The 9491-nt window shown below is 44.2% G+C and overlaps 1 pseudogene; it reads right to left on the bottom strand.

The window, feature by feature from the left end:
- Positions 1-5519: 5519 nt before the first annotated feature.
- LOC126288988 (5S ribosomal RNA) lies at positions 5520-5637 on the bottom strand (annotated as a pseudogene).
- Between the last annotated feature and the right edge of the window lie 3854 nt (positions 5638-9491).

The raw sequence follows: 9491 nt of genomic DNA, 5'->3' as shown, positions 1-9491 counted from the left end.
CAGATCATCCGCTCTAAAAACTCCGCCATCTGTCTCCCCACATCCACCACTGCTGGCGGCTTACCTCCAACTGCGCAACGTTACGCGCTGTTCACATCCAACTGCCCAACAACACAACAGCAAATTCCAACAATGCAAACCAGCCACAGACTGCATACAGCACAATCAGTGATTTTCATACAAAGCGCTACGTGACGTTACCAACATAAAAACATAAACAGCCAACTTATAGTTGTCCAACCCACTCAGTAGTAACTTTCTGTGTCGACAGAGCCAGCAACACAGTCGCTTGCAAAATGGCCAACATCAGTGTTAGTATTAGACAGGATTCTGTGATATAATTTTTGAATGCAGAAGGTGAAACGTTCATTTACTCTCATGAAAGACTGAATAATGTGTACAGTGATGCAAAAGTGGATATCAGCACTGTTAGACGATGGGTTCATCGACGTAGTGAAGCTAAGGGTAAGTACCGTTGGCTGACGAAACACGGAGCGACGGTCCGGTGACTGCAGTGACTCCACACAACATTTAACGAGTCGATGTCATTCTTCGTGGTGACCGCCAGGTGACTGCAGATGATTCGTATCGCATTACCTCCGTCACTAAAGGCAGTGTGTGACGGTTATTCAAGCAGGATACTCAAAAGGATATCACACATCAGTCGTCACACCACTGAAGAGACTGTGAAACTGGATGAGAAGTCTTCCTTCATTCCCCATACAGCCCTGACCTGGTGCCGTAAGACTGCTATCTGTGTGGGCCTCTAAAAGAAGCTCATGTGGGATTCACTTTGAAGACGAGAAGACCGTGAAAACATCCTTGCGTCAATGGCTTCAGAATCAGGACTGTACGTTTTACCACACTGGAATACATCTCTTGTTAAAAAATATCGACCAAAATTGTGGAAGTGGACGAAAATAATATTGAAAACTCATGAATTTATTATCAGTGTTGTGGCTCTCAGCCTAGGTAGCTGCATTTGAAATTCATGGCAAAAAAAAAAAATTCGTTTTGTAGATAAAAATCGCTTTTCTTGCTGCAATGTATTTTATTTCTTCCGGACACGGTTTGCTTTTTACTTTAAGGCATCTTCAGTAGATTCTAGAATGATACAACTTTATTTTGATATGCGATATTTTTAGATTCTAAAACAGTTCGTCTTTTTTAATTTTCTTATTTTTCTTTTTACGCAGGTGAGTGACTGCCTACTGTTCACGTTTTTTGCTGGCATCTGCGTTCCCTCTCATCTGGTCACATGCTGGATGTCACACTATAACACCACTTACGGAACATATGCACGTTTACATGTTACGAAGTGTTAGTGCGACCTCCTGCATGCGACCACATGAGAGAAAACGCAGACGCCAGTCAAAAATACGAACAGTTTTAAGTAATCACTTATTACGTAAAAAAAAAAAAGATATCAGATATCAAAACAACATTGTGTCACTCTAGATTCCACTGAAGATGACTTAAAGTAGAAGATGAAACACGTCTGGAAGAAATAAAATACATCGCAACAAGACAAGGAAGTTTTTGTTTGCAAAACGAATATCTCTGTGCTTGCTGCGGATGATGGCCACGCAAAAAATCTTGTTAGAAAAAATTAGGAGGCATTACTTTTTGTCTGGTTCTCGTATGAAGAAAATCGAAAAGGGTCAGCCCGTAAGATCGCCTCGTATATACGTAATTACTAGAATCGAACTGAAGATGAGCCGATTCGCTGACGCGTTGCGTTGTGCATTGCGTATGCTTGCTTCCCTTGCGAGTGTGACGCTGAGCCGAGCGGCAGGGTCAGTGGCTCGGAGGAGCGGAAGTGTGTGCGGAGGTGTGCGGCTTGTCTAACTGGCAGGCGCATCCCTCAGCGCGCCACCACATTAATAACGGCGGCGGCTGTCGCCGGCATTCCTGCCCTGCGCACGGGGCGGCATGCCTGGCCGCTGTAGGGGTTTACAAGCAGCACTCTGCGAGGGTCGCTTCTAAACAACGACGGGCCAGAGTGCTATTTGTCGTAAATTACCACACCTCTCGCAAAGTGGCAGTCGCTCTGACAGTAGCGTATATTTATTTGGATTGTCACTTTGTGAAAGGAGTTTCAGAGCTATCTCTAGGAGATGGGGAAATTGACAGGGGGAGATCATCTGGTTTTAATTGTTTATAGTCAAGTGGTCATCAACGTAAGACAGGTATGGACAACCACAGGACGAACGCAAAACGTCGTTGGTGAATAATGCAGTGAAGAACTGTCAAATTGGGATTCTCAATATTTTATTCAGCAGATGCATTATTTAACATGCTAAGTAAATATTCCACAATTTGAACCAAGAACAGCTTAGAACTAACTATCCGCGGAGAAGTGAAGCAACTTGAATCACTCAATAAAAGCAAGTCATCCGATCCAGACAATACACCAAATATGTTGCTTCCAGAGAATGCTGACGCAATAGCTCCATACTTAACAATCATATACAACCGCTCACTCGACGAAACGTCGATGCCAAAGGAGGGGAAAGTTGCTCAAAACACACCAATATTCAAGAAATGTATTAAATTACAGGCCCATACCATTAACGTCGATATGCAGCAGGATTTTGGAACATAGATTGTGTCCGAACATCATGAATTACCTAGAAGTGTCAGAAGTTCCATGCGGCTTTCGCGGATGATGCTGCAGTATAAAGAGAAGTTGCAGCATTAGAAAATTGCAGCGAAATGCAGGAAGATCTACAGCGGATAGGCACTTGGTGCAGGGAGTGGCAACTGACCCTTAACATAGACAAATGAAAAGTGTTGCGAATACATAGAAAGAAGGATCCTTTATTGTATGATTATATGATAGCGGAAAAAACACTGGTAGCAGTTACTTCTGTAAAATATCTGGGAGTATGCGTGCGGAACGATTTGAAGTGGAATGATCATATAAAATTAATTATTGGTAATGCGGGTGCCAGGCTGAGATTCGTTGGGAGAGTCCTTAGAAAATGTAGTCCATCAACAAAGTAGGTGGCTTACAAAACGCTCTTTCGATCTATACTTGAGTGTTGCTCATCAGTGTGGGATCCGTACCAGGTCGGGTTGACAGAGGAGATAGAGAACATCCAAAGAAGAGCTGCGCGTTTCGTCACAGTGTTATTTGGTAAGCGTCATACTATTACGGAGATGTTTAGCAAACTCAAGTGGCAGACTCTGCAAGAGAGATACTCTGCATTGCGGTGAAGCTTGCTGTCCAGGTTTCGAGAGGGTGTGTTTCTGGATGAGGTATCGAATATGTTGCTTCCCCCTACTTATACCTGCCGAGTAGGTCACGAATGTAAAATTAGAGAGATTCGAGCGCACACGGAGGCTTTCCGGCAGTCGTTCTTCCCGTGAACCATACGCGACTGGAACAGGAAAGGGAGATAATGACAGTGGCACGTAAAGTGCCCTCCGCCACACACCGTTGCTGAGTGTAAATGTAGATGTAGATGTGGAAGGGAACGGTCTATTGACACACAGACAACACGGATTTAGAAAACATCGTTCTTGTGCAACACAACTAGCTCTTTACTCACACGAAGTATTGAGTGCTATCTGCACGGGATTTCAAACTGATTCCGTATTTCTAGATTTCCAGAAGGCTTTTGACACCGTGCCTCACAAGTGGCTTGTAATCAAACTGCGTGCTTGTGGAATATCGTCTCAGTTATGTGACTGGATTCGTGATTTCCTGTCAGAAAGATCACAGTTTGCAGTGACTGCCGGAAAGTCATCGAGTAAAACAGAAGTGATTTCTGGTGTTCCCCAAGGTAGTGTTATAGGCCCTTTGCTGTTCCTTACATATATAAAAGGTTTAGGAGACGATCTGAGCAGTCGTCTTAGGTTGTTTGCAGATGAGGTTGTTGTTTACCATCTAGTAAAATCATCAGAAAATCAAAACCAATCGCAAAACGATTTTGATAAGATATCTGTATGGTGCGAAAATTGGCGATTGACGCTAAATAATAAAATGTGCGAGCTCATCCACATGAGTGCTAAAAGGAATCCATTAAACTTCGGTTACCCTATAAATCAGTCAAATCTAAAGCTCATAGACTCAATTAAGTACGTATTAATTACAGTTACGAACAGCTTAAATTGGAAATAACACATAGAAAACATTGTGTGGAATGCGAACCAAAGACGGCGTTTTATTGGTAGAATACTTAGAAAATGCAACAGCTCTACTGAAGCGACTGCCTGTAGTACGCTTGTCCGTCCCCTTTTGGAGGACGCTGGGTGATGTGGAGTCCTTACCATATAGTCTTAACGAAATATGTCGAGAAAGTTCAAAGAAGGGCAGCGCGTTTTGTATCATCGAGAAACAGGAAAGAGTGTGTCACGGACATAATACAGGACTTGGGATGGACTTCATTAAAACAAAGGGGTTTTTTATTTGCGGCGGGATCTTCCCACAAAATTTCAGTCACTAACTCTCTCCTCTGAATGCATAAATATAATAAAATAAGGGAAAACAGGGTCCGCACGGAAAAATTAAGGCTGTTCGTTTTTTCCACGTTCCGTTCGAGAGTGGGATATAAGAGAATTATTGTGTAGTGGTTCGATGAACCCTCTGCGAGGCGCTTAAGTGTGATCTGCAGAGTAGCCATGTAGATATAGATGTAGATGTAGAGCACATTTGCGTGAACCGACCGTCACAGGTGATCCATCAGAACAAATTCCGGTGAGTGGACTCCACTGCTCATTGAACGTCTCAATGACTTTTTCACTTCTTCATAAATATGTTCACCGGTAGTGGTTCCCTTTAAAGGCTCTAATCCTTCCATTATATTGCACTCCACATCTACACCACGGAGGAAAATTGGTAACTGAGCTGTGTCTGACAAATCAGTGTTCTCGTCGAAACTGATCGGCAATGCTTCGAATGTGGCTACATGATCACACAATCTGTTTTTTAAATGTCATCAGCCGTCATACCAATTCGCCGATACACTTACTTGTTTTGACTCTTTTGCTTAATCGGAACATAGAACGTCTGCTGGGTCCAAGAGGTACTTCTTTACGAATTCTCCTTCCGAAAGACTTTAACGATTTGTCAGTTTTTCTCTTATTATAAAACTAGCTTTAACGAAATTGTTACACTGTGACCTTCGTTTGGCAAACATTTGCTGTTGCTTGTTCAAATCGGAAATTAATATTTTTACTTTGTCTTCTGTAATTGCTTTGTGAGATCTTATTGAGCCATGTGTTTCTCAGAAAAGAACCTTTTAATATTATATTCCTTCGCAACAGATAGTGATTCATTACAGAAAAAGCCAACAGGTTTACCTCTGTAAATGCACTCCGTCTTCAGGCCACATGTGGCCCACCGGGACCATCCGACCGCCGTGACATCCTCAGCTGAGGATGCGGATAGGAGGGGCGTGTGGTTAGCACACCGCTCTCCCGCTCGTTATGATGGTTTTCTTTGACCGGAGCCGCTACTATTCGGTCGAGTAGGTCCTCAATTGGCATCACGAGGCTGAGTGCACCCCGAAAAATGGCAACAGCACATGGCGGCCCGGATGGTCACCCATCCAAGTGCCGCCCACGCCCGGCAGCGCTTAAATTCGGTGATCTGACGGTAACCGGTCTATCCACTGCGGCAAGGCCGTTGCCTTCTACCTCTGTGCATGGTAAAGAAATATTCCTCCGTCTATTTCTCCTGGAACTGACAGCACTCAGCATCTGGTTTTCACCTCTAAATGCCAGAAATTAACTTATCAGAGGCGCACGAAGACACTTGCGCGAAATTAACAAAGATCTTTACGCGTGAACCTAACAACATATATCTAATTTGTTCACCAAGTCATGGCTCTTGTTGCCGCTGTTCAAATCGGCACATTTCGCTCGTACTCGGTATTTTCGTGCCATTGTCGCCTACTAGCAACGTTTACGATCTATCAAAGTGTAACACAGGCGTAGACATTAATTGTGTGTTGCCAGCAGTGATTCAGACGAGATAATACATCTCCCCACACCCGTTCAAGATAGTGAGCTGTTTTCCTCAGTTTCGGCGCGCACATGAGTAAATAGCCTTAACTTTGCGCTCAGACTGTAAAGGTGTTTCCTTTTGTTGTTAAAATCTTTTTATTTGGGGAATGATTCCTCTGAAAGGTTACGGCCGACTTCTTTCTCTATCCTTCCTTAAACGGATGGGACCGATGTTTGGTCCCTTCGCCCTCCCCCCCCCCCCCACCCGAATCAATCAACGTAAGAAAAATTTTCACTGGTCTCTGCCATGAGCTACAAACCCGATGTGAACAGAGCGTCAGCAGAAATACACAATGCGAACGCCTCGCTGCCCCCTTCCCACCCCTCACCCCTAAAAAAAATCAAGAATTTCTTCCGCGGGCCGGATTGAAACCAATCACGGGCTGGATCCGGCCCGCGGGGCGCCTGTTTCCCACCAGTGACGTAAGATGTAGAAGCAGCGTCAGAGTCGGGTAGGAAATAGTTCAAAGCGAGCAAGCTTTAGCTTCGCAGACGTGCTATAACCGAAAGTCCGCCAGGCCGAAGCCGGAATGATACCAGATAGCAATAACGATCGACAGAGAACACAAACTGTCCATATTATACGTGATTTGTGAGTTCTGTGCGGGAATCTTGGCACGTACTAGCTGCTGGAATTTTGAACAAACGGCACTCGTTCACGGTACACTGGCAGGAAGGTAGGTCACGCGAATACAGAGCCGTAGTCCGTCTGTTGAGATTGCACCAATGCAGCATAGCTTGCATCGTAGAGGAGTTTTAAAACTATTTTTTTTGACCTTCGCTATGATTTAGTCTTATTAATTTGTTTTTTCAAAGTAAACGATTGTGACGGCCATACAAACACCACAACATAACCCACATGGCTATCTTGCAGCGAGCGAGGTGGCGCAGTGGTTAGACACTGGACTCGCATTCGGGAGGACGATGGTTCAATCCCGCGTCCGGCCATCCTAATTTAGGTTTTCCGTGATTTCCCTAAATCATTCCAGGCAAATGCCGGGATGGTTCCTCTGAAAGGGCACGGCCAACTCCCTTCCCCATCCTTCCCTAATCCGATGAGACCTATGACCTCGCTGTCTGGTCTCCTTCCCCAAACAACCCAACCCCAACCGAACGCTATCTTGCAAAGTAGTCCGTGGAACTCTTCTATCCCTGACGTTTCGTCCAAAGCTACTTTGGACACATTCGGAGGTGCTCCTGGTTGTGCTGAGTCTTGCCGACTGAGGAGTCGGACATTGAAGAACGGCCTAAATACCGTGGAAAGTGGGCGGGGTCTGGATTTCACGTGACAGCAGAGATAAACCTTGTCAAGGATAAAATATAACTATCGATCACAGTACGTCAAAGATAAAAACTTGTCATCGATTCTGGAGCGCCACTGTCCATATATCGCTGAGTTTAATAGCTTCTGTTGTACTGTTAAAATTATCCCCATTTTTCTATATTTCGATGGCTTCTCTATATAGCCGTGGATAAAGTTCGTCGTAGTACATAAAACTTCAGTTTCCGAAAGTTTCACTGCATGATCACCCGGCTGAAGAACTTGTTTCGCCACGGCTGACTTGTCTGTTTTCCCTAGTCGGCAAAGACTTTTATGTTCCTTCAACCGTGTATTCACACTTCTCTTTGTTGTCCCAATGTAGACCCTACTACATGCACACGGAATCTTGCATACACCCCTTGCAGTGGTCGAACGTTATGTTTCCTTAAAATCTTGTCGATTTGATCGTTACTTTTTTGATGAAGGGTAGAGAAACCGTGTTCTTCCATTGCTGTGTCCTATCGTTGTCCTTAGGCCTCCTGTTATTCGGTCACAAAACTCTATTTCCTTACTAGAGTACCCATTCTTCTCAAAACCCTGCTTCAGATGTTTTAACTCGGCTTGCAGGTATTCCGGCGCACAAATTCTTTTAGCTCTCTCCACAGAAAAGAAGAAGATATGAAACTCAGCGATATATTGAGAGTGGCGCTACAGAACCGATGAGAAGTTTTTATCTTTGACGTACTATGATCGATAGTTATATTTTATCCTTGACAAGGTTTATCTCTGCTATCACGGAAATCCAGACTACGCCTACTTTCCACGGTATTTAGGTCGTTCTTCGGCGTCCGACCCGTCAATCGGCAAGACTCAGCACAACCAGGAGCACCTCAGAAGATGCCCAACGTAGCTTTGGAGGAAACGTCAGGGATAGAAGAGTTCCACGGACCACGGCCATACAATCCGGAAGAATTCTCGGCAGCTGAAACATCCGGTCGAGAAAGCCTTCATTGTATGATATCTTCCAAAGTCCGAAGCCCATTGTCATCCACACCTCTTCCGCTTTTTTAGTACACTAAATATTAGTAGTGCCAGTCAGCAATAAACACAAAAAAGGTGCCTTCGTTTTGCCTGAATTAGCAACCTATTCTGGATTTTCTCTGTTATGTTAGCAGTTCACGCCCTGGTGTGTTCTCGCTTAGCTTGGTTGTCAGGCAGAGTGCACTAGTTGGCTATGCGGCGGTCTCAGCGGTGGTAGATTTCAGAGAATGAGGGTAACTGCCCGCCTGCATCAGTATTCCGCGGCGCCGCACCCTCTGCAGCAGCCTGCGCCCTCGCCATAGCCAGGTGCGGGCCGCCCTAATTGCAGCACCACCAGGCATCGCGCTCGCTCTCCTTACCTGTCACCTCTGTTATCAACGTTGCAGCATGTGCGACAATCATGCCCATAACGGTGAGCCAGTGACCTTATTATACGTAATTCCCTGGATACGGTGTACTCTTCTGAGCTATTTCGCCAAGTGGATCTTCTGCGGCCATAAACCATTGGAGATGGCTTCGCCGACAACTGGCTTTTCTCCTCAGGACGTCGGAGGCGGCTATCTCCGGGGAGATTCTCGTGCGTCCCGGTTCAACCTTCTTTCCCCGATCGAAGAACAATGCCATCTTGTGCCTTGTTGGACATAATGCTCACCACGTGATGCATTCCCTCGTTTTTTTTCTTTTCTTTTTTTTTTTTTTTGTGGACACTCTTGTTTGGATGTAGATTTCCACGATGTAGAAGTGACGGAGGAAAGAAGATTCACATACGTATTTCTGATTTAACCCTTTTGTTTTTGTCGAAATGACTTCTTTTGTTTTATTTTAATTAACTGCCTTTAATAAGTGCTTTGAAAAAAAAACTGAGTGAAGATTTTCGTTTTCTGAGGGAATATACTGCGATTTGAGTGTATATTTCGGTGTGGTTCTTGTGTTAAAAAAAATGGTCTGAAGCATAGACCGCTAGTTAGCAGGACCAGGTTCGACTCCTTCATATACCAAATATTTTCTTTTTCATTTTATTTTGTTCCTTGCAATGTTGAACTATTAATTATAAAATTTAAATATATTTTCATAGTTCAATTTATATATGAAGTAGTTTTTATGATGACAAAATTTTGCTTTTATCTGTTCAGCTGTTACAACATATAATTTCGGATGCAGGCATACAGAGTATAGT

This window comes from Schistocerca gregaria, chromosome 1 (assembly GCF_023897955.1).
Source record: "Schistocerca gregaria isolate iqSchGreg1 chromosome 1, iqSchGreg1.2, whole genome shotgun sequence".
Lineage (NCBI taxonomy): Eukaryota > Metazoa > Arthropoda > Insecta > Orthoptera > Acrididae > Schistocerca > Schistocerca gregaria.
This window is presented reverse-complemented; position numbering and strand designations above follow the sequence as displayed.